Consider the following 22,225-nt stretch of genomic DNA (forward strand, 5'->3'; position numbering starts at 1 on the left):
CTAACAAACCTTAAACTCTCTACTTAAACCATGACTCACTGCATTGTGTGGATTCTTGAATGGCTCTGGACCTAACATTTGGTGCCAAAGACCTGGGACAGAGGTTTGACTGAGGTTTAAGTTTCCTGGCCCATCAGGGCAATGGGGCAGCCTCCCAGTCAACTCCATTCCCTGAACTACACAGCCATTCCTGTTTCCATGCATTTGGTGGCTTGAGTCCATTAACTCAGACTACCTCGATGTGAAGCTGGCTTACCCCCATGGCTCTCAAACATCTACATCTAATTCAGCCCTAGATAGGTAAGTGACATCTTTCTGCCCAGATTCCCACTTTGGAGTTTTGTTTGGTGTCCCATGGACATCCCTGACCAGAGTGTGGCACCTCAGACCACTTTAATGCAGTGCCCAGCTTCATAAGCCTAGGAAAACCTGAGCACTCAGTCAAAACTCTCTGATGCTCCATGAGCATCTTTCCCCATTGCAGCAAAGTAACCCAGGGGATGCCTTGGGTGAAAGACTGCATGCATTTCCTGACCCCCAATGGCAAACTGGGGATGCCTGCTTTGTTGTTGAGGCAGTTGTATGGGTCTGGGCCATTAGTATCACTTGAGCAACATTTTGGGTGGCCTCTGTAAGCCTCTAAAGAAGCAGGGAAGCATGGGTCTCCCCAAGGGCAATCTCCATAAGCCTCTGATTAGCATAGCCCCAATTCATGTCAGCCTCATCCAGGGAAATCATAAGCCTCTAAAGGAGCAGGGAATCATGAATCTCTCATGGGTGATCTCCATAAACCTCTGATGAGCAAAAGTTCCTGAACAAACCACAAGCCTGTCAAATTTCTTAAATAATCATAGGTAATGTACCATCACTTTTCAATAGCTCCAAAGCTGAATTTCCTCCTAAATTTGCCCCTTCAGATTTTTAAACTCCAATTAAAAGGGGAAGTAGAACCAATACAATTTGGCTGCAGTATCCTTTAGAACAACAAAAACATTAGCCAGAAAATGGCACTTTCAATTGGCAAATTCTTGCTGAACTTAATAATTTTATTTGGCACAATGACAAGTGGTCTGTAGCTTCTAATCTTAAACTGTTCAGTCCTGGCTACCTTTGTGTCACTCTGTTGCCTCCTGCCAAATCCTCCTTCACAAAAAAAAAAGCCTTCTAAGTCTTCCACTTTCCTCTCTACAAAAGTTAACCCTAAAAAAGCCTTTAAGCAGCCTCTGCTTCTTTAACCCTGCAAACCACTCTCCTTGTAACTCCTGTCTAACCCTTCTGATCCCTTCCCTTCACCATTAACCCCTTCCCCACTTCTCATCCCATTGCTGCTACCCCCCTCCCCTCCTCACCTCACACAACCCATGCACCTCTCCCCCCATCTCCCACTCCAGCCTGCCTCTCCCAGTCAGGAAAGTGCAGAGCAAGCCCCAAGCACAGACCTGGCATAACCAAAGAATGAATAAATAAAGTGAACCTAACTATTTAAAGCCATGTTTTCAAATGCCCTAATATGTCTAGTGGGCTGTGGAACTCCCCTCAGATTTCCAAAAATTTTTCCTAGAATACCAGGACTGGGAAATCCAGTGTGGAAATGCCTGCTGCAAATGAACACCAAATGCATCTAAGTTAAGGTAGCTTTGCAATTGAGACTTTCGCTGTGCTGGGTAAGTGTGTAATCTTTTGTTTATTATGCTCACTTTGTTTTCTTTTGTTTCAACTAGTCTATTGTGTAGTAATGCTAATTAAGTTGATCCAAGGTTTGTGCATACAAACTCAGTGAGTTTCATCCTCACTAACTATAACCCCAGACTTGTAGTTCTCCTTTAAAATTTTGTGCAGTATGCACAATTTGCATTCATGTGAAAAACCAGTTACATTTAAACAGCTCCTACCCCTATGTTTTGTCTTTATAATTTCTTTTGCTATTATTCAGCCATGGGAAACTCTCAAAATATGCCAGCTACATCTCCCTTAAAAACTATTCTTAATAATTAGTCTGAATTTAGAAAGAATTATTAGAATTGTTAATAAGCTATAGCTGCAGTCAGCTAGCCTTTATGTGTGGTATGGCTAGCTATAGCAAACTGTCTTAACAAAGACAAAGAAATTTGTAAGTTAAAAGAAAAGTTACAGTTTAAAAAAATATGTGGACTTCCACCTCCACTTTAATATCAAGACTTCCAAAGCAATTAAATAAAAGAAATAACAATGTAAATGTGCTAGCCTATCCATTTTTAATTTTAAGAAGTCAAAAATAACCTAGTCAAAAGGGTCCATGCAAAAATCTAAAATCACTGGAAGGACATCAAAACTAACCAATACAATTTAAAATCAAGCAAAAGTGCAAGTTGTCAACCAGTGTCATAAAATAATCTCTCTACTAAAGAATCTGATAAAGAGAACTTGACTGTCTCTCTATATAAAGAATGTTTTGTTTTAAAATATTTAGCATAATTCTAACAATTTTGATTTTGGTGGGGTAAGAGCATGTTGTATAGAAGATATAAAGAATGTTTTCCCTAATTAAGGGGAAAGGAAAGTAGCTTTGTCCTAAATGATTGTTTAAGATTGGATAAAGCCTGGATAGAAAGCATGGATAGATAAGAATGTGAGATAAAGACTGAATGGATACACAAAGTTGCAGAAGTTTGTAGAATGGAAAATTATTTCTGTAGTCAAGGTTGAAAAATAAATACAGAAAGCTATAAAAAGTTTGTGAAAACAATTATTTCTGTGGTCAAAGTTAAAAAAATGGTAAAAACTAGTAATAACACTGCTTAACAACAAAAACTCAAAACTTAAAAAAAGTGGTTTTATAAAACAAAATATCAAATAGCATTAAATATTTTAACCACCACTCAAAGCAGTAATTAATATTCAATATTTTAGGTATGTGCTTAATATCTCACAAAACATAAACATTTCTCACTGTACTGCAAGCTCCTTAAGTTAAAGTCTCCTGCTGTTTTTATTAAGAAAAAATTTTCCTTAAATTATTGAGGTGTTATTTCTTAATAAAAGGTTGTAGAAGCATTTTTCTGAGTAATCAATGTAGGATGCAAAAAGTCTCTTTTATCAAAATAACTTCTTGCACTTTATGTTAACATTATTATGTCCTCAATTATTTATTTAAATTCTTGTATTAAACACTCTTTACTTTTAGATTATTGTCTGTCCCTATACTCTTATTTGAATAGGAGATTACTTAATGAAACCTAAACTGGCTAACTGATAAGGCTCAGGCTTTTTCTGATAGAAACCATAGTTTTAAAGTGTAACAAACAAACCTGTAACACTAGCACAAAGTCCCTTTAACAGTCTTGTTTACCCAGTAAATAAAACTGTTTACTTATTTTATATTAAATAAACTTTGTAAATGTATAAAAATATTCTTTGTTTTCTAAGCTATCCATGTCTCAAATATATCCATCAATTACTTAGTAATCACTGTAATAAACCTGGAAGATATAAAGAAAACTTAATATCTTCACTTCAACTTGTCATCAAACCTCAAATATTTAACAGTATTAAGTTAACACACTGCATTAAAAAATAAGACAATACTTTGCCAAATAATTAATTAAATTAGAAAAACTTCTCCTTGTAATCACGAAGCAAAAGTTTTAACCAATATCTTCCTAATATGTCCCAAAACTACCAAGGAATCTACCTTAAAGCACATAAAAAAGGTGGGCATAAAAGGCAGCCATAAAATGGCAAATAGCAAAACCCTCTCAAATACTCTAATTTAATAGTTGTTATACAAGATAAAGCTTATTCATAACTGCACCCTTGTTCAGCAATATAGTGATCAACATATTCATAAAGCCAATATGCTATAAAATTTAACAAAACTAAGAAAACAAAATACTTTCATGAATTTCAAAATTCATGCAAAGTTAAATCATTGTGTGCATTTTTAAGAGAAACAATGTAACAACTATACATTTCATTAATCCTTGCCAAACATTGTTTATTACTATTTAAAGATGTATTAACTAAAGTGTTTGAATTATTTATAGAAATATTCTAACAAGCTTAAACCTATATTATTTTTTAGTAAAATATTATGTTTTCCTTAATAATCAATGTAAAAGACAAAAAGTCTTTTCTATCAAAATAACTTATTGCACTCTATGTCAACTTTATCATGTCCTTGGTTGTTTAAAAATATTGTCTTCACTTTTAAAAGAGCTAAGTCTTTTCCTTAACTTTAATTTAAAATAAATAAATAAATACATACATACATACATACATACTGCTTCAAACCTAATAACTTTTAACATTTTACTTTCTCAAGGTCAAATTCTAAAGAATATCTTTTTATTCCCAACAGCTACAAAGAATTTGTTCTTTCACTTTGGAAAAATAAACTACTAAAAATGATTAAATTCAATGTAATATGTTATAAGCTAGCAGAAGAAATGTTTAGACATGTTATAAAAATTAGAAACTCCTAATCTTCTTTTGGTTACTGATGTGCATAACATCAAACAACAATGTAGTACTGCTAGTTATAATTTCAGTTATTTTTAAAAAGTGTTATCTGTCACAAAAACAGCCAAATTTCCTTGTAAGTTACAATGTTTTACTCTAATGCTTCTCTGAAAGTGCTTGCAGTTAGCTACAAGTCAAAGCTTCATCTTCAACAACAAAGAAACACTTTTAAAAAGCAAGGCAAGTATATAAATTTCTACCCATTACCTAACATAATTCTAGTAAAAATGTAAAGAAAAAATTAGACCTCTATTTTAATTGAAGTGCTTGCATCTTTAAACCAAGCTCCTAGTACTGTGCCTGCATGCTCTCTCCCCATTGGAGTTATTGGTAAGACCCATTTCTGTGGTCCCTAAAGCTATAAGGGTGTCAACCACATCACACAGACATGCTCCAGAAGTAAATGGACATATGCTGTTACTGCAAACACCTTTTACTACAGACACCTTTGCCTGCCAGAAAAGACTCAGTCACTTAAACTTTTCAGTAAATATTGCCTCTAGACTAGCTCTGCTGCACGGTGTCAGAGGGTGCTGTGAAACAGCCCAATGAAACCCTGGAGCCCACCATACTGTTTCCCAGAGAACCAATGATGCTGTACTACAATTGTACAAAGAAGATACCTCCCAGAGCTGTGACTGCCTGTGTGATGTGGTTGAAACCTAAAAACATAATTAACACTAAGACCTGCTTTAATGAGGGGACAGCATGTATGGTATTGTAAACTTAACACCCAATGCAGCTCAGGTAAAACTTGAGCATTCATTAGCATTCAGTACTACACATATATACCAAATAAACATAACAAAGTCTCTTTGATATTAAATCATATGCAAAATAATAATATTAAAATTATAGTAAACTAAATGCATTTTCTAAGTAGCTAATGAATTTACCATAAAATAGAAAATAGGCCTTATTACCATAGTTTTTATCCTGCTTGTCACTTTTCTTAATTGTTGCTTGTATTGTATCTTTATGTCCACAGCATCTTCCAAATTAATATAAAAACTTATTAACCCTTGCTCAGCAAAAAGCAATTACAAGAAAACACCTCCATTCACTTTCCCTTTTATAGAAGATGCTCCACAAAATACCATTTCTTAAAAATAAGAAAATGTCTCATAAAAAAGAGGATTTAATTGCTGAGTAAGACTAAATAAGTAAAAAATATTCAATAAAACTTTCTCTCAAATTTTCATTCTTTTCTATGCAATATTCAATAAAACTCTAAATTTTTCTTTCTTTTTTTTTTTTACACCTCTACAAGCTATTCTACTCCACCTTATGGGGCCAGTAATTATCCTTATATTAATTTGCCTTTTTATTCCTTATCTCTTACAATGTCTAATTAAATTTATCAATATGTCAATAGCAGCCATAACCAACAAGCAAAATGCCAAAAACATACTACTGCTGCAAGAAAAATTTGAAAATCTGCTCCTGCCACAAAAAAAGGCTCACTACCATCTGGTTCCAGCAAAAGATATCCAAACATCAACCTAATAATGCTAAAACTTAGTTCAAAGCAACTCTTCCCCAACTCTGTCCATGTCCAACTGGAAATAACTAAGAGACAAGTGTGATGTCCCTTTTCCCTACAAAGGTTGCTTTGGGCTGAGTTAAAGCATTAACCCAAAATTCAACCCAAACCCATACCAATTTTTTATTAAAAATAAAAGACAGGAATGTCAGAGCCCAGAAAATAAGTCTAACATATAGAAGGAATGTCTGATCCAGGGGCCGTGCTGCTTATCTCAGATACCAGGTGTGTCATAAACTAAGGGTTGAGGGCTGTTTTAGAAATCCCAGTCACAGTGGTGCCTAGACTCCAGGGGCAGACAAGGCAAGATCAGATATTCCCATAAGATGAATGACCACAAACAAGCCAAAAGGCCTGCTTCCTCCAATAGGTAATACAGTGCATATCAAAGAAGAGTAGTGTGTTAAAACCCTAGTAACCAGTCAGCTCAGAAATTGATAAGCACTCACCCAATCAAGGCACAGAACACACTCAGCAGGACCTTTCCCCCCAACACCCAATGTGGGTATTTCCTTCAAAAAATGCTGCTGTCAGATAGAGGGCTGAAGCCATTTTTCCTTTCTTTCTTTTCTGCTGGCTCCCACCTGCTTTATTCTGCTTTCTTCCTCTAATAGACCTTAAACTCTCTATTTAAATCATGACTTTCTGCATTGTGTGGATTCTTGAATGGCTCTGGACCTAATAGACACCAATGTCCAAATGTTTTTATCCACCCTGGATCAGTTTTGCCTGTTCTAGAATTTCATATTAATGGAAGCAAACAACATGTGCTCTGTTAATAAAGGCTTCTTTCATTCAGAATAATCATGTTGTTTCTATGAGTAAAGTATATTTATTTCTTAGTAATCCTCTAATATATGAATTAGCATAAATTGTTTATATGATTTCCTATTGATGGGATATTAATGGTGAATTAATCAGGGTTCTCCAGGGAAACAGAGCCAAAAAAACATATATATCAGGATTGTAAGAAAGGGTTAAATTTAGCCTTCACATAGAGGCAGCATGGAATAGGGAAAATGGCAGCAGAACCAGTTTAAACAAGCCCTCTGGTAAAGGGAAAAGAGAGAGAGAGCCATGATGTAAGCCTAGAATCTGTGCCAGCTCCTTATATGGAAAAGTAACCAGGGTTACTGGAATGTAAAGGGATATGGGGTATAATCAGAGGTGGTAACTCCCAGCAGGAAATTTAAACTGAATGAACTCTCTCAGATAGGCTGTACAATTCAAAATCTCAAAGATGGGCTAGTTAGTGCTCTCAGATAGGCTGTAAGATCTGTAGTACTCAGCCAATGGGGAAACAGGAGAGGGACATGTGCATTAAGAATAGGAGATTAAAAGATCACCATGTTCTTACTCCTGCATGCCAGCCCACCATGTTTCTGGCTGTGCACCCTATCTTGCAAGATCATAAATAAATTCTTTTCTCTTCCATAATTGAGTGAGTGTTTATTCCCTTACAGGTACTGCTTTATTTCTGACAACTTGGGAGTTTGTCCAGGATCCAGAGCTTCAGAGGTGGACTCCCAAGGTGGACAAAGGGAAGGCATGCCCTGCCAATTGAGCAGTCTCAGACTCCACCATTGGGGGCCTGTTTCCAGCAGCTGAAGGGCCCAAGACCAGATGCTTGGATCTACCAGTTGTGGATGAAAAAAAGGAGAAAAGGGAAAGCCTGCCTCTGGTTGACCAGGCAACTCCATGCATTGACCAAGGTAAGGAAAAAGGACTATTATATATTATATTACCATGGTGGTCAGGAATTCTTGATAAGTCTGAAGCTGACTGCATGTGACTGAGATGTGTGAGATACTGCAAGAAGCAAGTGCAGAGTCCCAATTTGCTGTTCCCTTCTCCCACGAAGGAAAGGGCCAGAGATGGATGAAGCAAAAGGAACTGAGAGAAAGAAGCCTAGACAAGACTCAGAATGGGGAATAGAGGAAGTTGGCTGGCGAGGAAGGAAGAAAAGGGGGCACCTATAGAGTCCCTCAGGGACATCCCTCCAGATAGTTCACTAGGTAGAATGTTAAAATTTTGGACCATAGCAATTGGACCAAGGGAAAGGACAAAAAGAAAATGATTAAATATTGTTACATTTGGACTGCAGAAAGCATTTCACTGCTAGATGTATTCTGGCCAAAGTATGGGACAGAGGAGTATTGGCTCTATGCCAACAATGTAATTTATGTTAATGAGAAGAAACTGTATTCTAAGGAAGAGTCTGATTATGCCACATGCTGGCTAAAGAACAAAAAACTTCCCTCTACCCTGTGAAAGACAAAAATCCAAACTCAGAAGCTGTGTTGGTAGTATCTAAACCCTGGGACTTCTTATTAAGCCTTCCTCCTCCCTATGATTCCCCTTCTCTCCTGGGGCAGAAATTGTTAGAGTCTGAAGACCTAATCAAGTCCACACAGGTTCCAGGGGAACTGGGAGGCCCACCAGATATGACCAATCAATTGTTGAGGAAAGAGCACAGAGCAAAAAGAATATATAGAAATTTCCATTTCTGAAAACTCTTGAAGGAAAGAGAGTAAGGGAACACCACTCCATTGAATCCCTTTACCCCTTGAGGGAGGTTCCTATGGGGCAAAAAGGATTTGGGTATGTAGATGCCCCATTAACAAGTGCAGAAGTAAGGAATTTTAAGAAGGAGATGAAATCACTAATAGAGGACCCAATGGGGCTAGCTGAGCAAACAGATCAATTCCTAGGCTCTAGCCTATACACATGGTCTGAACTTATGTTCATATTAAATGTCCTTTTTATGAAAGAGGAGAAAGGAATGGTGAGAGGGGTGGCTATGAAAGAATGGGAAAGGCAACAACTGCCAGGGAAAGGGGTGATGGCAGCAGAGCAAAAATTTCCAAATACTGACCACAACTGGGATAATAATGTTAAGGAGGATGGGGCACAAATGATCTCAGAGACCTCATTATAGAGGAGATAAAATTGGCTATACACAAATCTCAAAATTTGGATAAGGCTTTTGAGGTGAATCAAGGAAAAGATGAGACTCCTTCTGCTTATCTGCAAAGATTGAGAGATCAAGTGAGGAAATATTCAGGTATGGACCCTGATGACCCTGTGGCCCAGGGAATGTTAAAGTTCAGCTATGTGAAGGGGTCTTGGTCTGATATTCAGAAAAAGATCCAGAAAATAGATGGATGGATGAATAAGCCATTGGAGGAATTACTAAGGGAAGAAAGTATTTGTAAGAAGGGAGGACAAAAAGCAAAAGCAACAGGCTAAAGTCATTATGACCACTGTCAACCACTTGGTCAAGAAAAGTTGAGAAGCAGGGAGTGGAGGAAGCAGACAGAGGTGAGATAAGGAAGTGGGCCAGGCTGACTTAAATAAAGGAACAAGGAGAATGCAGAACTCTGCAGGGCATTATCACTGTGGAAAACCCAGCCATTTCAAAAGAGAGTGCCTAGACTTACAGACGGAGGGCCGTAGGGTTATACCCCTAATGAATTTGAGGACTAGGAGAGTCAGAGGCTCCTCATCTCAGAAGCCCACTGGGAGCCTTTAGTAAATTTAAAGGTGGGCCCATATCAAGAGGAAATTACATTCTTGGTAAAAACTGGAGAAGCTTGATCCTCTGTAAATCATCTTCAAAAGGGGGCCAGGCTCTCTGGCATTTCCCTCACCACATCAGGGGCAAAAGGGGAGGGATTAAAGTTCCCATTCTTGAGCCTACCAACATTTGTTGGGAAAATAATAAAATTATAGCTCCCTTGTTGCACATCCCAGAAGCTGGGAGTAATTTATAAGGAAGAGACCTAATAATACCTAAGGGACTGGATTTAGAAGTGAGGAATGGACAAACTGAGGTTTTGGCCCCTGCTCACTGAAGAGATGAAAAGGATATTAAGGAGATGTATGGGTAAAAGAAGGAAACAGGGGAGGGTTGCAAATTACCCCAATTAAAATAAAGTTAAAGAAGGAAGGGGAGGTTATGTGCCAGAAACAATATCCTATTCCCCTTAAAGGAATACAGGGACTCCAACCCATCATTGAGGGTCTCCTTTGAGATGGACTCTTAGAGAACTGTATGCCCCCTTTTAATACTCCCATTCTCCCCATCCAGAAGACAGATGGTAGCTGGAGAATGGTGCAGGACCTAAGGGCCATTAATCAAATTGTCAGGTTCGACACCCTGTAGTTCCTAATTCTTACACTCTCCCAAGTAAAATCCCCTACCACCATAAGTGGTTTAGTGTAGTAGATTTAAAGGATGTCTTCTGGGCCTGTCCCCTTGACCCAGAAAGTAGAGACCTGTTTGCCATTGAGTGGGAAGATCTCTTCAATGGGCAAAAGCAGCAATACAGATGGACAGTCTTACCTCAGGGTTTTACAGAGTCCCCTAATCTCTTTGGGCAAGAGTTAGAAAGGACACTGGAAAAATTTCCAATCCCACCTGAGATCACCCTTTTGCAATATGTAGGTGATCTATTAATATCAGGTAAAGAAAGGCAAGTGGTGGCTCAAGCTATGAAGAATCTACTGAACTTTTTAGGGGATCAAGGATTAAGGGTATCCAAAAGTAAACTGCAATTTATTGCAAGGGAAGTTAAGTACCTAAGCCACCTCATAAGTGAAGGAAAAAGAAAAATCCATCCAGAAAGGATCCAGGCCATAGTCAAGTTGCCTCTTCCTCAAACAAAAATGGAACTAAGGAAATCCCTGGGATTGGTAGGGTACTGTAGATTGTAGATAGATTCTTTTGCCATCTCAAACTAAGGGGCTCTACCAAAAATTACTAGAGGAAAAGCCTGACAATATAGAATGGAAGAAAGTGGAAATGGAGGCTTTAAAAGAGCTCAAGCAGGTACTGGTACAAGCTCCTGTTCAAGCTCTTCCTTCCCTTGAGAAACCCTTTCACCTGTTTGTTACAGTAGATAAGGGAATGGCCTTAGGGGCCCTAACCCAAAGCTGGGGAGGCCAAAGAAGGCCTGTAGCTTTCATTTCAAATGTTTTAGATCCATTTTCTAGGGGATGGCCTGGGTGTGTTCAAGCCATTGCAGCAACCACCCTTTTAGTAGAAGAAAGCAGGAAGTTGACCTTTGGAGGGGCATTAGAAGTTAGTACCCCTCATCAAGTGAGGACAATTCTGTCTCAAAGGGCAGGGAGATGGTTGACTCATTTCTGAATCCTGAAATATGAGGCAATTGTAATGGAAAAAGATGATTTGATCTTGACACCAGATCATAGCCTAAACCCAGCCTCCTTCCTCTGGAAGGGGCCTGAATAAGTAGAGACCCCTGAGCATGACATTTGAGACTTAATTGAATACCAAACCTGAGTCTGACCTGACCTAAGGGGTCTTCCCCTGCACTCATGGGAAAGATTGTTTATAGATGGATCCTCTAAAGTCCTAGAAGGAGAAAGGCACAATGGCTATGCAGTTGTAGATGGGGTAACTTGTGAAGTGAAAGAAGCCAAAAGGCAATAGGTTAGCTGATGAGAAGGCTAAGGAGGCCTCTCTCTGCCCCCCTTTAAAACGAATGGTCCTGAAACCCTCTATCCCTGAAGAGTTTGGCATCCCTACATTCTCTGCCAAAGAAGTGAAAGAGCTGGCCAATAAGTGGTCAGCTCAAACTTGGGAGCTGTATGCATTAAATCAGGCCCTCAAATTATTAGCGGGAAAGGATGGTACAATCTACACTGACTCTAAATATGCCTTTGGGGTAGTCCACACCTTTGGAAAGATCTGGGAAGAAAGGGGATTAATCAACAGCAAAGGAAAGGACTGGTTCATGGGGAATTGATGAAACAAGTATTAACCAATCCACTCTTACCTAGAGAACTATTGGTGCATATAAACAGACATCAGAAGGGTCCTACTTTTGAGGCAAAAGGCAATAGGTTAGCTGATGAGAAGGCTAAGGAGGCCTCTCTCTGCTCCCCTTTAAAACGAATGGTCCTGAAACCCTCTATCCCTGAAGAGTTTGGCATCCCTACATTCTCTGCCAAAGAAGTGAAAGAGCTGGAACAGCTAGGAGCAATCTTAAATGATCAGGGGAAATGGTTTCTCCCAGATGGCAGACAAATGTTGAATAAACAAATGATGAGGGAGGTATTAGCAGTCTTACACTAGGGGAGTCATTGAGGGGTACAAGCAATGTGTGATTTAGTACTTAGACAATTTGGATGTGTAGGCCTTTACACAGTTGCTAAACAAATTTGTGAACAGCACATAATTTGTCAGAAGTTTAATAAAAATGTCTTGAGAAAACAGGCACAAGGGAAGAGAGCCAGGTCTCAGACTATTCCAGAGCATTCAAGCTGATTACACTGAAGTGCCCCTAATAGGTCATTTAAAGTACATTTTGGTGATTGTAGACCACCTCACCAGATGGGTGGAAGTCTACCCTCCATCCTCAGCTACAGTATTGGGAACTTCTAAAGTTACCCTTGAACAAATCATTCCCCATTATGGGTTGGTGGAAAATATAGACTCTGACAATGGCAGTCACTTTACCTCCTGTGTGTTGCAGAATGTCATGAGAAGCCTGGGTGTCACTTGGGACTTCCACACTCCCTGGCATCTGCCATTCTCTGGGAGAGTGGAAAGAATGAATCAATCCATAAAGACACATCTTTCTGAATTGGTTTTGGAAACAAAATTATCCTGGATCAAGTGCTTACCTATAGCTCTACTATGAATCAGTACTGCTCCTAGAAAAGAACTGGGGATTTCCCCTTATGAAATGCTTTTTGGTTTGCCTTTCCCCAGGAGGACTGGAGAGCTCCCCATCCTAGACAAGAAGGATCTTTTCCTTAAGAATTATATACTGGTCTCCTCTTCTACTCTATCATCTCTCAGGCACTGTGGATTGCTGGCTCAGACCCTGCCTCTTGAATTTGCTGCCCATCAACATCAGCCTGGTGGCTGGGTTCTGATCTAGTGATGGAGAGAATCCAAACTTCGACCAATCTTGGAGGGACCCTATCAAGTCTTGCTGATGACTGAGGTGGCAATCTGAACAGCAGAAAGAGGCTGGACTCAATACACACGGGTAAAGGGACCAGTGCCTGAACCAGACGATAAGTATCCAGAAACTCAACCCAAATTCTGGAGAGTGACTACTACCTCAGATCCCCTAAGGATCACTCTAAAAAGATAACAGTTGAAAGAACATACTAGAAGAGAGGAAGGGCTGGATTAAACCCTGTGTTTGCATTGTGATCTGTGTATAGTTTAATCATGAAATTGCTTGTACTGATCATAATGTTCCATATTCAAGGAGTAACAGATTCTGCTAAACTGGTTGTAAGTATAGTCAAAGGCACAGAGTCCCAAACTACAATTTCACATTTGTCAAGTAATTAGCTGTAGAAATCTAAAACACCAGTGACAACTGAGGGAGGAATATAAGTATTTACATAAGCAGACTGTTCAAATAGCAAGATTGTTGGGGGGCAAACATTTGAGAGTATAACTTATGAGTCACCTGACCCCTGTTATTTTTGGAACACTGGTGGACAACACAGTATAAGGGATGGGTCTCATCCAGGTTGGAGGGAAAACCATTAAGGGAAACTTGGCTGGAGTCTAACTCTCCAGTTCAAATTGACCCCAAGATCATTAGAATACTTAAGGCCAGAGACTTAAAGCGGACCATAAAAATAGAGAAAGATTATGGATATATAAATGCCTGGGTAGAATGGGTCAAATATACCATCCAGAGTCTAAACAGAAGTGACTGTTATGCTTGTGCAACTGGATAACCCACTGCTCAGATTATGCCCTTCCCCTTGGGGATGAAAAAGCATGAAAAGGAGTTTAAATGTATCACACTTCTCTTTCAAAATGCTACTCCTGGTGAAAGTTGTAGTACATTGTCCTCCCTTTTCCCTCCAGTCCAGAAGGGAAGTGTCAAGGCCATATCAGCTTCTCACCTTGGTCCTAGAAACCACTCTGCCTGTCTCTCCAGATGGGAAGAAGGGCTCCTGGATCTTGGTACCTGGCTTTGTGTACACAAGTGTGGAATGTGAGCAAGGATAGTAGTGGCAACTTCTCCAGCCTAACTATACCCCGAGCAAACCTCTGGTGGTACTGTGGGAGGGGTGTCCTCCAGCCAACACTACCTGAAAAGTGGGGAGGAACCTGTGCTCTGGTTCAGTTGGCTATCTCATTCACCCTGGCATATGAAAGTAAAGAAAAGTTACCAACCCAAGGCAAAGGAGAAAAGAGAAATGTACATGTACCTGGTTCCTTCAACAGAAGAATTTATGTAGATAGTATAGGGGTTCCCTGGGAAGTTCCTAATGAGTTTAAAGCTAAAAATCAAGTAGCTGCAGGATGTGAAGTGTTCTTATTCTGGTGGGTCACCATCAATAAAAATGTGGATCATCAGCTAAGATTTATCAACTATACCAGGGATGTCATTAAGGGAATAGCAGAACAGTCAGATGCCACTAGCCAAATGGCATGGGAAAATAGAATGGTCCTAGACATGATGCTAGCTGAAAAAGGAGGTATCTGTGCTATGGTTGGGGGAAGTTGTTGCACATTCATCCCCAATAATACAGAACCTTATGGAACTATCACCAAAGCTCTACAAGGCTTAACAGCCTTATTTCAAGAACTAGCAAAAAATTCTGGCATTAACAACCCACTCACAGAATGGTTGAAAAATTGGTTCAGGAAATGGAAAGGAATTGCAACATCTATTTTAACTTTCCTTATCATTTCAACTGGAATACTTGCAGCACCTGGGTGCTACATCATCCTGCATGCCCAGAGGCTAGTTCAGAGACCTACAAAAACACTCTAATCAAGAATATCAGCAGAACAATCTGTACCTCCCTTAAGAAGAAAGAGTCCTATGATGAGGAAGGTGAAAAAGCTCTTAGCAAATTTGAGAAACTGAAATGTGACAACTAAAAAGGTTTAAAAAAAAAAGAAAGAGGAGGGAATCTGTAAGAAAGGGTTAAGTTTCATTTTTCACATAAAGGCAGCATGGAATAGGGGAAATTGCAGAACCAGCTTAAACAGGCCTTGTGGTAAAGGGAAGGGAGAGAGAGAGCCATGATGTAAGCCTAGACTCTGCACCAGCTCCTTATATGGAAAATAACCAGGGTTAATGGAATGTAAAGGCAATATGGGGTATAATCAGAGGCAGGAACTCCCAGCAGGAAATTTAAACTGAATGAACTTCCTTGGATAGGCTGTACAATTCAAAATCTCAAAGATGGGCTAGTTAGCTCTCTTGGATAGGCTGTGCAAATTGAAATCTCAAAGATGGGCTAGTTTGCTCCCTCAGATAGGCTGTAACCTCTGTAGTACCCAGCCAATGGGGAAACAGGGGAGGGAGCCACACATTAGGAAAAGGAGATTAAAAGATCACCAAGTTCTTTTTCCCATGTGCCAGCCCACCACATTTCTGGCTGTGTGCTCTGTCTTGCAAGATTATAAATAAATTCTTTTCTCCTCCAGAACCGAGTGAGCATGTATTCCCTTACAGGTACTGCTTTATTTCTGACACTTCCTAAATACCACATATACTACTTATTCCTTATGGAAAGGAATTGTGGATATTTTCAAAAGAATGTAAGAGCATATTACCTGAATGTGTTAACTTTATTAAAACTAAGAATATTCATCCTTATACATGTCAGTTTTGGAGACAATTCCCTGACCCAAACAATATACAAGAAGAAGTTAAATGTCAATTTGAATCACAGTCTTCTCCAGGTGAATTCTGCCTTTATTATGCAAAATAGACTGTCTCTGAAATTAAAAGTGATTGCAGACAATTAGCATACTCTAAAAAGTTCCCTGCACCAATATGTAAACAGGAAAGGAAAACTGCAGGGCCTAAATATAAGGTAAAATCACTATATCAGAAATGCATAGCAAAAGCTTTTAAAAAACATCATGTGGAGAGTGTGTAGTTAATTAAATGAAATTTTATAACTCAGCAATAGTATTAATATTAAAGAACTTCCAATGAAGATAAGAGATGGGGGTTAGATAGTGAAGTCAATATGTCTAATATATAAATTAAGAGTAAACAAAAGGAAATAAATCCTTGTCCCTTAAAATGAGGATGAAAAAGCCCAACACTCAAAGACATGAGAAAGTAAGCCTTATGATGGCTAATTCAACAGCAACAGTATCTAAACTTTCTGACTTAAATGAGTATCTGTTTGCTGATGGATTACATATATTAAATGACCATGTGGTGACTCTCTTGGAAGCCAACATGAAGGACACTCAGCATATAGATGAATTAACTACAGCCACGTTGATACTATTTTATATACAAAATTTCAGAATACCCTCCACAGAAGGGAGAATTGACTGAAGAATATTAAATGGAACATGGATTAATGAAGGTCTTAGAATTCCTCATCATGGCATGCAAATAGTTAAGTGAATGTCATGCAGCAATATACATAATATAAAGAAAACTTATACATCTCCAATTAAAAGTATCTGGGAAATAGGGATTTATCATCAAATAATTCTACCTAACAAAGTGTTCTATACTAACTGGCAAGTATTAAACATTGGGCATTTAGTAAAAACAGGAACTCAGCTTACTTTAACAAAGATACATCAACCTTATACACATATGAGTCAATAATATCCTGAGTTTTATTCTTTAGAGCCTAAAAGATGTGAACAAAGAGATTAGCTTATTTGTGAAGAACTTAATCTACATCAAACTTGTGGCAATAAAACTGGAAGTAAACATCCAGTAACTGGAAAAGCAATTTCTTCTTCTTACTTAGAATTTATTCCTTTAAAGAATAGCAGTTATGTAGTTATGTTATATGCTATAGACTGTAATATACATCCATAACAAGCCTCAATTTTTGCTATCAATGATACAGTAACATGCTTTGAAAAAATGTTAAAGAAACATATGCCTAAAGAGCAAACTGTTGTTTTGGGTAACTTTTGTATACCAAAAAAAGAACCAGTTATTATGCTGATATAGAAGCATATTTAAAAGAACTGTTACCTAAAACACTCAAGTACAATTTCCAAATGACAAAAAGTGGAAAGGCCTCCCCACATAAACTGGGACAGATGATTCATATCCTTCAAATCCCATATTAGAACTTGAAGGAGAAGCTAAACAGTTAAAAAACCTGTGAATATTTTCAAGAAAGCAGAAAGGCCCTCTCAACCTCCTTACATATAGATAACACATAATCAACCAGTCCTCTGTGAAAACAGGATGGAGCTGCAGCTGTTACTTTAACCATAAATAAGTCATAAATAATGTAGTAAGGTTAAGTACAGTCCTAATCAAATATATGTTTATCAGGATGATGAAATGGCTAAATAATCATAGAATGAAATGAAAAACCTATATTAATAAGTTAGAAACAAGTAACAGTAATCTCTTCTACAATTTTTAGTCTTTATGCAAGTAAAGGTATATTATATTGCTCTTATAGAAATCACAGCTTAATTAGTAAAAATATTAGCAGTAGAGTTTTATAGGCATTCAAGGCTAAGTCTCTGATAATGTGGATAACCTCCTTTGATCTTGACACTCATGGATGAAGATGCTTCAAATGAGATATTCATGTTCATGAAGCATCATTTAACATAAAAATATAACTTAAAGTTACTCTAAATCAAGATGCTATAAATTGTAACTCAAACAAAAAGGAGCTCTTTTAGTCTCAAAACCAGCTGTGTCTGGAGGAGTGGGGGCTCCCTCTCTTGGTAATGTATCAATTAATTTTTACATTGTAAACTTGTTTCTTTTAGCTTAAGTGCTCTTTTAGTAAAGCTGTGTTAAAGATGAATTCTTTTCTTAAGTCCTCTTTACTTTTAAACTATTGCCTGTCCCTATAACACTTAATTGAGTAGGAGGTAACTTGATGAAGCCCAAACCTATTAAATCAGGACCTGATTAGGCTCAGTCCTTTTCTAATGGAGATTATAGGTATGAGGTGTAAAGAAATGAACCCCTGACACTAGACAGAGACACAGATGACTGAACAGGAGAATTAGAAGCCAGAGCTAGAGACAGAGGGAGTGACAGATTGCCATGTGAATGTGACATGGTTTGGGGTTATTATGTCTGTGAGTCACCACCAGGACTTTACAGACATCAGAGAAGGCAGGGCCTGCCAATACCTTGCTTTTAGACTGCTAGCCTCCCAAACTGCCAACAATAAATTGTTGGTGAAGCCAACCAGTCTGTGGTATTTATTATAGCAACCTGGCAAATTAACAAAGCATTTATTACTCTGTATGGTTGCATTTTTATATGAACTCAACTCCTTCAATGGATTAAGGACTTTAGGGACCCTTGTTCAGTGAGAAATTGTTCTCAGAGTATAAGGTATAAAGAAGAGCACTGTGCCATGAATAAAATAGGCAATGAAATACTTCTGAAGAAATGTCTGAAATTTAATCATAAGATGCTTTCTAAAACAGTGATAAGGAATTAGTGAGATTTTAGATGCAATAATATCCCAGTATCAAATTTTTACCTGAGCTTCTTCTCCCACTAGAAATTCCTTTACATGTCAGAAGTTCCAAAGTTGTAGACATATATTTTCTAGAGTCCAGTATCCTTATTATGTAGTTTTATGCACATCAGTATCATATTTATGAGAATAACAACAGTCAAAGCTAGCTGAGCCTAAAACACAGAAGAAAGTGTGAGATATTACATCCTTATATTTTTTCTCCTATTTCCAGTTATTCCCCAAATATTGAAACATTGAATCCACAACCTGTGCCTATTCTCCCATCTTCAGCCAATCCTGGTTGGCATATGATTGCATTGGATTCTTCCTTACCTTTAGGCAAATTTATGAAACTCCTTTTACATCAGTTTCCTCATCTATCTAATAAGATTATTATAAAGATTAAATTATATTTTCTATGTAAACACAGTACAGTGACTGGAATATAAAAAGAATCCAAGGAACATAAGCTAAACCACAAAATAGGACCACTTAGCTGTGGATACACAATAATTATTTTCTCCTATTTATTCTGTAAATCATCCCCTTAAATCTTTTTCCCCCTTTTTTATCTGAATCCTATTACTTTTTTCATTTGTTGTATTAGAGTAGTAGGTTTACAGAAAAGCTCATGCAGAAAGTACAGTTGCTCCCACATACCACCCTATTATTTAAATTATATATTAATGAGGTATATCTATTACAATTCATGAAAGAACATTTTATAATTATACTATTAACTATTGTTTATCATTTACATTATGGTTCACTGTGTTGTATTGTCCTCTTTCTATTTTTAAATTTTTGTTCCAGTAACATATAAACCTAAACATCCCCCTTTTAACCACATTCAACTATAACATTCATTGCTGTTGATTGTATTCACAATGTTGTGCCATCACAACCACCATCCATTACTAAACCTTTCCATCAACCCAAATAGAGACTAGTGACAATAAGTCACTTCCTGTCTCTTCCTCCCAATCTCTCTCTCTCTCTCTCTGTCTCTAGTTTTCTCTACTTTAATAAGTACACTTGCCTGCTTTACTCTGAGGCTAAATTTTCATAAACTCTGGGAAAATGGCTGGAGTTTGGGAGGAACCTGGGCTTTACATCTATAAAAACAAAACTGGTGATGCTTTAGTATTTGGGGTTTCACAAAACTGTTAAATTCTATAAATACTCTAGTTTACATTTATCTGTTAAATGGACAAATAAAAGAAAATTAAAAATCAATACTGATAATATTTATGACATTTAGAAACTACAAAATCAGTACCGTATTTCCCAAAATCTAACTTAAAGATCAAAAATTATAAAAATAAGAGGGAAAATCACAGTTCATGCACACATGGAAAAATATTTAAATATTGAATTGAAGATATAATATTGAAAGAACTGCATTAAGTGAGAGTTGCAGCACATGTGGAGGAAAAGATAGTAAAATAACAAGAAAAAACCTGAGAAAACAATAGCAAAGAAATAATGAGATCATGATATTAGGATATTGTTTAGAAATCATATATAATTGAAAAATCTATGTAAAATAAGATTATTTAAATAGAACAAAGATGTAGCTCCATTTAATTTCTTTAAATAACCAATGTACTCCTGTACTTCAATGTACATCAAGAGACAAAGAGAAGAAATAAACACATATGTAGTATATTATGAATGATGCACAACCTCAGATTCAGAAGAGATTAAAAATGTACAATGAATGTGAGACCAATAAACTAAATGAATGTTAGATGTACAAGAAAACAGGCAATTTGTAAGCAAAACCTCTGGTGAGTCAAAAGGTTAATGCTGCTGCTTCTTTCTGGTTAACTGTTCTTTTTTTCTATTTTATTATTCTACAATGAGTAACTTTTGATTGAATACCAAAAAGATAAGACAAAATATTCTAATTGAGTAGAAAACCTTGATATTCTCAGAGTTATGTAAATGCACATCCTTGGAAACCTCATCCAAACATATATGAAGATACTTATCTCCTCCTGGGGGGGAGTTTATGATATTTGCATGAACTCAAAAAATTTCACATATTTTGAACTGGCCTGTTTGGATTTAATAAAATTATACTATGAAATTGTTTGCATATTCAAGATTAAGTTAGATTTTCTATATGTGTGTATGAATGTGTATATATGTGTGTAATCTGTATATTTATAAATACTAAACTATATACTTGTATATATACATTTATATATATAAACTATATATTTTTATATATATTAAACAATCCAGATATATTTCTGAATTGATAAATCCCCAGGAAGGTGAAACCTAAGCATATATGAAATGATAAAAAATAAAGATAAGTATCTTTCTTTTACTCCATAGTCATCACTTCACTGTATGATGTTTACTTCCATTATAGTGTATATGCTAGATGCTCATATGGAATAGAATAGCTATAATAAATCCAAATGTTTGGGGCATGTTCAGGATTGCAGCCCTAAAATTTGGAGTTCAAAATTTAATTATATCATATTGTAGCAAACAAGGAATGTTAGAAAAGAATGCTTTGGAACAAAGTTAATTTTTTCTTAATATTTCAACAAAGATTCAAATTCTCTGTAAATATTTTGGAATAACATGATATTATAAATCCAAGTCCTTTCTGCTTAAACAAGAAAGGTGCTTAAAACAGTTTTAATTTGCATGGCTAATTAACTTTTTTTCATCTCAGGAATATTTTTAAAGTGGTTTTCCTTCCAACAGTATGGTTTGTTGATATTTTGAGTACTAATTAAAATATGGTGCATTCTGGAAAATTGATGAAATATGTTTTCTCAGCTCACTAAATCATAGCAACATCAGTCTTTGCATCCAATGCTTCAAAGGGTCATTTCAGAGTAGAGAGTAGGGAGATCAGGGTTAAAGCCTTCAAGAGTTGTCCAGGGCCTAGGCCTTCTCAAGTTGGACAGTAGAATTGTTAAGTGGTCATCAGCATTCCAGGGACTAAGCCAAGGTGTAGGGCCCCATTCCCAGCAAAGAAATGAGAGCAAAGCAGGAAATTATGGCTGTCATCCACCATGATCCTCAAGAGATATCTTTTCAAAATCCCTTTTACACATGATTGATTTGCATATTTTTAATTTCTCTTTTCTTTGATAGAAAGCATGTTATTTTTGTATGTTCTCAAGTACATTTAATTTATGAATGTTTCTAAGCAATGTTTCTAATAAGCGCTTCAAGGATGCTTTTAAAAGTACCTCAAATAAACATTATTAAATGGATAAGAATATACTTTGTGTCATCTTAATATTTTCCTCAATAAAATTCAATATTTCACAACTAAATTATAAGTAAGAGGATGCTTCCTGGTTAAAACATTTAAAAATTTCAAAATTTTGAGAATCAATTTTCAAATAAGGATATCAAAATCTTTTAAAATGCATATCTTTCTTTGTATGCCTGCTTATCATTCAGAGTATGCTGATTACTGACCTGTAAAAAATTATTTTGCGTTTAGAATGAAGGTACCCTCCTGGCAAGAGGATTTCAATTGTTTCTGCCTCCAGGAAGGTACCAGTCCCTCTCTGAAGGGCTTTTACCTGATTAACTCTGGTTAACCCAGTGCAATCCCACTTTTGAGTAAAGCAAAGTTACTGATCTGGGACCTTAATTTCATCTGCAAAATTACTTCACCTTTGCCATATTCTATGGGCTACAAGTAAGTCACAGGTCCCACCTACACACTAGTGGAGGGAATAAAAAGGTCATGAA

General features: G+C 37.1%; 1 pseudogene; it reads right to left on the minus strand.

The window, feature by feature from the left end:
* LOC119511155 overlaps window positions 1–22,225 on the minus strand; it is a 55,255-nt pseudogene that overhangs the window by 29,020 nt on the left and 4,010 nt on the right.

The sequence above is a fragment of the Choloepus didactylus genome, chromosome 16, assembly GCF_015220235.1.
Source record: "Choloepus didactylus isolate mChoDid1 chromosome 16, mChoDid1.pri, whole genome shotgun sequence".
In the NCBI taxonomy this organism is placed as follows: Eukaryota; Metazoa; Chordata; class Mammalia; order Pilosa; family Megalonychidae; genus Choloepus; species Choloepus didactylus.